Source organism: Hyperolius riggenbachi, chromosome 4 (genome assembly GCF_040937935.1).
Source record: "Hyperolius riggenbachi isolate aHypRig1 chromosome 4, aHypRig1.pri, whole genome shotgun sequence".
Classification (NCBI taxonomy): Eukaryota; Metazoa; Chordata; class Amphibia; order Anura; family Hyperoliidae; genus Hyperolius; species Hyperolius riggenbachi.
In genome coordinates this window covers 377,044,205-377,051,360 of record NC_090649.1, presented here as the reverse complement: position 1 = coordinate 377,051,360, position 7,156 = coordinate 377,044,205, and the positions used below count along the sequence as shown (strand labels likewise).

General features: G+C 40.2%; 1 protein-coding gene across 2 annotated transcripts in view; it reads right to left on the bottom strand.

Moving 5' to 3' along the window:
* KIF26B (kinesin family member 26B) overlaps positions 1-7,156 on the bottom strand; it is a 568,793-nt gene that overhangs the window by 429,966 nt on the left and 131,671 nt on the right. The gene's annotated exons all lie outside the window — the stretch shown is intronic.

The following is a 7,156-nucleotide window of genomic DNA, read 5'->3' as shown; positions in this document are numbered from 1 at the left end:
GGATGATCTGCAGAATCACCAATAATACAAGTATGACTAACCTCTGGACACCTAATGGAGTGTGTTTGGTGCAACTGAAGGCTATCTCCCGTGAGGCGGGAGACACAGATAACTTCAGTCAAAGACCACCTGAGGAGCAGGTGGCCCTCGGCTGTGCAGAGACTAACTCCTTTAAGAAAGGAGATAGAGATAATCTGGCAGCCTGTGATTCCCTGGTACACAGGTAATCAGGCTGTACTGCAGCCAGGGAACTCCTAAGGAATAGAGGCCACTGGCTGCACTGCAGAAAGGACTCTCTGGGGAGCAACAGGTCCTTGCAGCTAACTGACACTTGGTGGAATAGTGTCACGGGTAGTACAGACAGACTGAACACTCAAGGGGTGAGTGACAGCCAGAAGGGTCGGGCAGGCCAGGTCGGCAACACATGAGCAGATAAGGTACACAGACAGAAGACTGATTCGGTAACCGGGTACAGGCAGGGTTGGCAGCTGGTAGGCAGATAGGCAGAGGTACCGAATCAGAAAGCAAGAGCGAGGTCGACAGAGCAAATGGTCATAACAGATATAGAGCACAATCCTAGTTTGGGGTGTGAGGTCCTTGGTCTCGACACCCAGGAACTAGTCTAAAGAATAACACAGTATCCTATGCTTGGGTGTGAAGTCCTTGGTCTCAACACCCTGGAACTGGTCTAAAGAATAACACAGCAATGACACAGTAATCCTAAGCTTGGGTGTGAGGTCCTTGGTCTCAACACCCCGGAATTGGTCTAAGGTATTATACAGAAATGACACAGTAATCCTAAGCTTGGGTGTGAGGTCCTTGGTCTCAACACCCCGGAACTGGTCTAAAGTATAACACAGTAATGACACAGTAATCCTAAGCTTGGGTGTGAGGTCCTTGGTCTCAACACCCCGGAATTGGTCTAAAGTATAACACAGTAATAACAAGAGTGTAATCTGGCTAAGTGTGAATTCCCAGGTCCACCTGGTTCTAACACACTGTAGGATCTGACTGAGGGTCTAAGTGCTCACACGTAAGTATTCGCAACGGCAGACAACCAGCAACTGACAAGCAAGATCTATATATATACTACAGCGCTCCTCAGCGCCGCCCCAAGCCACTCAGCCAATCAGGAGTTCCGCTGGAATCAGCTGATCATCCTGATCAGCTGATCCCTCTCCTGCTGGCATAAAGGTCCTGCCTTCTAGCGCGCGTGCGAGTAGCTCTCCATCTGTGTGTACTAGAAGGCCCAGGCAAACTAGACGCATGCTGCTGTGTGGAAACCGCCGGTCTGAACGCCAGACCGCGCAGTGGCATCTCCGCTATTTATTACACCTAGCTGTTTTAATGATGTGAACAGGTACATATCACATTTTATTAGGTCACATAAAACATACAACCAATAATGAGACTGCAATAATGTCATCATATTTGCTGAAAATATAACCACAAAAAAAACAAAAAATAGTTATAGTATACAAAGAGCCTAAAGGTGCCCATTAACCTCCCTCCCTGGCATTCAATTTCCCCAGGATTTCTGTGCAAAAAGTGATCCAATTCATTTTCATAACCTTTTTTTCCTGTAACTTGCCAAAATGTGTCAAGCAAGGGTCTAATATACAGTGCAGGAGATAATTGACGTGTATGCACATCAATACCATTCACAGCATGTTTTGTACTGACGTGTATAACCGTCACTACTGCCAGGGAGGTTAATGATACAATTCCACTGCCAATTAATTCTTTCCGACCACCAATTCGATCAGATTAATGGGATCGATTTGCTTTTCATATTGATCACATTGAGTTAGCAGGAATTTTGCCATTAATGAGCACGGCAAATCGTTTCTGAAAGATTACTGCAGCGATCAGAAACAATTGGCTGCAGAATCGTACCATTAACGGGCACCTTTACTCTGACATTGTTTTTCTCAGTATTGAGACAATAATTGATTGATAATTGATGGTGTTACTGGTAATGTAATTATGGCAAAGGAGCCTTTGGACCTCTTCTGAGACTGAAAGTTCCACAGCTTGGTACCATATGCCCTTTGGTATTACCGGTATATCTACTTTCACTGTGAAAAATCACCATAGTCTGATGCTTCCCAATAATCTGATGCTTCATGTTTAACCATTTCAGCCCGCGGGGATTTTTCACCTTATGCATCAGAGCAATTTTTACCTCCCATTCATTCGCTAATAACTTTATCACTACTTATCACAGTTTATTGATCTATATCTTGTTTTTTCCACCACTAATTAGGCTTTCTTTGGGTGGTACATTTTGCTAAGAATTCTTTTTTTATAAATGCATTTTAACAGGAATATTAAGAAAAATTGAAAAAAAATCATGTATTTCTCAGTTTTTGGCCATTATAGCTTTAAAAAAATACATGCTACCATAATTAAAACCTATGTATTTTATTTGCCCGTTTGTCTTGGTTATTACACCATTTAAATTTTGTCCCTATCACAATGTATGGCGCCAATATTTTATTTGGAAATAAAAATGCATTTTTTCAGTTTTGCGTCCATCACATTTACAAGCTTATAATTTAAAAATTGTTTTGTATACCCCCTTCACATGCATATTTAAAAAGTTCAGACCCTTAGGCAACTATTTATATTTTATTTTATTTTTTTTATTGTAATTTTATTTTCATTAAACATTTTATTTGGGTAATTTTTGGTGTTGGGAAATAAACAGTTAATTTTTAATGTTATAATATGTGTAAAATGGTATGTAAAATGTTTGTAGATGCAGTTCTAGTATTTGGCCACAAGATGGCCACCTTGAGTTTTTTTTCCCCCTCCTTGTGCATCTCGCTAACCGGAAGCACAAGGAGGACGGGGGAACTTTTTTTGCAGAAAGACTGAAGCCTCTAGTAACAGAGCTTCAGTTTTTCTGCTGGGGACACGGATCGGTGATCGGGAACCAATTTTCCTGTTCACTGATCCCAGGGCTACCGGGGGACAGCACAGGGGCACGCCCGTGATCGCGCGTGGGAGTGCGCCGAAGCACGGCACCGCAGCAGAGCAGCCGTCTGGACGGGAGGATCACGTCTGGGAGGCTGAAATGGTTAAACATGATGATTATTTAACTGTGTGTTTTTCTATGGTAGGCTGCAGTACAATCTGTCTGTTATTAGCTGTACAAGTTCAGCATTTATATAAAGTAATACAATTTAGCAGTCTGCAGGCATCAAAATTGATGAAAGCAGGAGAGTAGGTCTGTAGAGCTTTGTTCTCCTTACTGAAGTGAACCAGGTGTCTTGTGCTCCATCTTGTGTCAAATAATATGCACAAGGGGTGCACACTGTCCCTTTCTTGTGCACTGGAGCTTTTAAACTCAAGAGATCAAAGGATACATGACTGAGAAATTCTTGCAGAGAAAATTACAATCCAAGGCAAATTACAACTTTACAGGCAAAGCCATGTGACATTACTGCAAATTTATAGCAAATAATCCATTACATAGGTCTATTACGTACATAATGTGAATGTAAATTTCCTGTACAATGACCTTCCTCCAAGCAAATGACCTTTCTAGTGGCTTAAAGAAGAATCCAGGATTTTTATGTAAGGTAACCTTTCACATACACAGTATTTTCAAATTAAAATATTTATTTGGGTATTTTTTTTCTAAAGAGATATACTTACTGTTCTTTGAAAAGTAATGTATACTCATATACCTTAGATTTGTATTGCCTGAAACAATTGTTCATGGTCATTACAGGTTAGAATCTTAAAGGGAACCTGAAGTGAGAAAAATAAAGAGGCTGCACCTCTTCATTCCCTTATAAATAATGCTATTTGCTTGGCTGTTATGCTGAGCTTTTGGCTTTAGTTGTTTTTTAGTCACACACCTGCATCAAGTATGCAGCCAGAGGAGTCAGACCAGAGTCAAAGCATCTCATATGCATGCCCATTCTGGGCCAGTGACCTAAAGTATTAGAGGCAGAGCACCACGAATGAAGTCAGGCAACTGGCGCTATTTATTAGAAAATGAAGATGGCAGCCCCTGTATTCCTCTTGCTTCAGGTTCTACCTTTCAGTGTGTGTAGATGTCTTTTGACATCTACGACAATGCCTTCAGCATTTGGCAGAGCCAGGAAATGCTTAACCAATGCAATAGTTGTGCTTGCAGTGAGTTTTTACCTCCTTTTCCTCCCCCTTCCCTTTTTCGTAGTACAGAAGGATTGTGAGCCAAACACCGTATCTGTACAGCTCATGTCGATGGTTCCTGTGATTGTAACATCCCCAGGCTCATCTAAAAGACAAATGGAGACCAGGAGCCTGATGGTGCATAATTGTGTAAGATTCAGAAAGGCAACTTGCTAAGGATATATATACTCACGAAGGTGGGTTGCAAATCCTTGCAACCACCGTCAGAGCAGGCAGGAAATTAACCATCCCCGCTCGGTTTTCCAGGTCTGTGACAGGAACTGGGTGGTCACACACAGGAAGTTTTTTAGGACAACTAAAAAACTACCACCTCTAAAGAAGTATGACAACACAGTTAAAACAGGGATGGAGGCGCCCAATGCATAAAATATAGGCTAATAAGCTGTTAATCTTATAAACAGAGAGGTACTCTTACCTCTCTTGAAGAATTTGGACCAGTTTATTGAAAAAAGGTATTTTATTCAAGCACATAAAATTGACAAAACGTTTCACGGGTGCTTGCCCGCTTCCTCAGGTCAGTGAAAAAACAGGCCTTAACTGCTATGGCTGTGTAGCAAGCATGCGATCCGCTCTGTCTTCAAAAGAGGTAAGATGACGCCTCTGTTTATAATATTAAAAGCTTATTAGCCTATCTTTATGCATTGGGCGCCTCCACCCCTGTTTTAAGTGTCTGTACAGCAATCACTCCTAAAATGTCACTCAAGACAGTAGAGAATTGGGAATTCTAGTGACAATGATTCCCAGTGTGTACATAGAGTCTCACAGCTATAAATTTCCTTCCCCTTTCCCCACATCAGTGAAATTAAATTATTCTGAAATTTTAACAAGCCGGTGAGAAGTATTTATAACCGTGTGCAGCACAACATTCCTGGTACTGGGAAAAAATTGCAGCATGGTCCTTTCTGATGACCTCTAAAGGGTGACTTTAATTAGTGCAGTAATTCACGCCATGACATATTATGCATGAAACGTACAGAGACGGCATTTCTCATGAGTGTAACTGTGCATTCAATGCCATTCTTCTTTTCAATAACAGAGTGATCTTCTCATGATAGACCTCTTTCGGTTAAAAAACAAATAAACAAATAACTAAAATGAACACAAAACACTTTAGCAAAATTAATTCATTCAAGCAAGGCAGGGTGTACATAAATATATTTCAAAATGTGTATGTGTACAGTAACATAGGTATACTATATTTCTTATGCAGATGGCAATAACATGAAGGCTGGGAACACACTAGGCGTTGCGTGAAAGGTTGCGTTCTGCTGCATATGCGTTTGTGTGTTTCGCGCGCGTTTTGTGTGCATTTGTGTTTTTGTTTTGCGCATGCATTTTTCTTGCGTTTCAATGTGTTTGCATATAAATTGAAAGTGTGTTTTGTATGCGTTTTTTATATATTTTATATTTTCTGCAAATCACTAGGAAGTCAACAGGAAGCAATAATACATCATCAAACTTAATAAAAAAAAATGCATACAAAATGCAATACCTCTGCATCACCATTGACATACATATATTAGGTGCATTTCGAAAAATATGCTGTGTTTACTAAAACGCACATTGCAGAACGCGAACATACTGTATGCGTTTTTTCATGTGTCCCGTTGACTTGCATTGTGTGTTTAAACACTAGCATTTTACGCAGCTTTAGCGTTTCTGCCTAGTGATGTTCCTACCTGAAGTCTTGTCTCAACCAAGCTCATCATCTATAATGGACTTAGTCACAACATGCAGAAGATGTGTAATTGTGAGATTTTTTTTTTTTCATTAAAAAAAGGAAGAACCATATGCTATATAAACCTTTCCCTAAACTTTCACAATTGTAATATTCTTGTAAAAGGGATAATCCAAGTCCATACTAGTCTCAAACAGCAAGAAAAGACCCAGGGTCATTAAACATTCTTATTTTTTTACCTAAAATAAAGCAATATGTTAGAAACTTGAAATCTGGTGCACACAATAGGAACGCAATACAACATACTACCATCATAATCAAATCCCACTCCTTTTAAGTTGGGCTTCAAGAGGTTTCTGAAGGTAATAATAACACATGTATGACCTTATCACAATACAGCAAATAACAAGGCGAAGAGCTTGCACCAACCCACTACAAGTGGAAAAAAAATGCATAACTACATCCATCAAGCTCTTCCATACCTTGTTACACGCATAGAGCTGTCGTCATGATTACCGCAGCTTAATCAGAATACATACTGCCTTGCTCACTCTTCCTGTACAGCTACAGAAATGATTATGCTATAACATCACCAGATCAGAGGCACTCAAGGGACCTCATCCCTGTACCAGAGGTCACATCTCCGAAGAGATGTTTTACATGCTTTTTCTGTAATGAAAGCTGTAAAATGCAGGATATAAATCAACAAGGCTTACAAAAATCGCCAAGGAACCAGCAGGATTCTGTTACCTGAGGCAACAACAGTTGCAGAGATTTCCTCCTAGCCCTTCAGGAAGATGAATAAAATATAAACAGATGCAATAATTTGACTTTTATTGACATATTCACAGCAGCTTGGTAGCAGTAGAGTAATATACATTCCTCCGTGCCGGTGTCTTAACACCTAATTAATACCAAAGGCACAGAAGCCTAATTAGTTTCACAAACAGATGAAATCATTCTTTGGAATCTTAGCATATTTAATGGTGGCTGACAACACATAAACCAGCACTGGATAGGCAGTGACGTCCTAGATTGTGAACACAATACTACAGTACAGGTTTTTTTTACTATTCCAGTGTTGGAAAATAAAAATATTTACATGCTAGTTCAGGCTCATATGTTTAATACATGTTGTGTGGAATGCATCATAATTTGCAATGCACAAGGTTCAGTGTCTTGCATAGAAAAATGATGAATGCAAGACAGCACATTACTTGGCTGACTGGGTATGTAAAACTGACTGAATGTCAGAAGCAGCTAGCAATCTGTTAACTGTCCAACACCTCC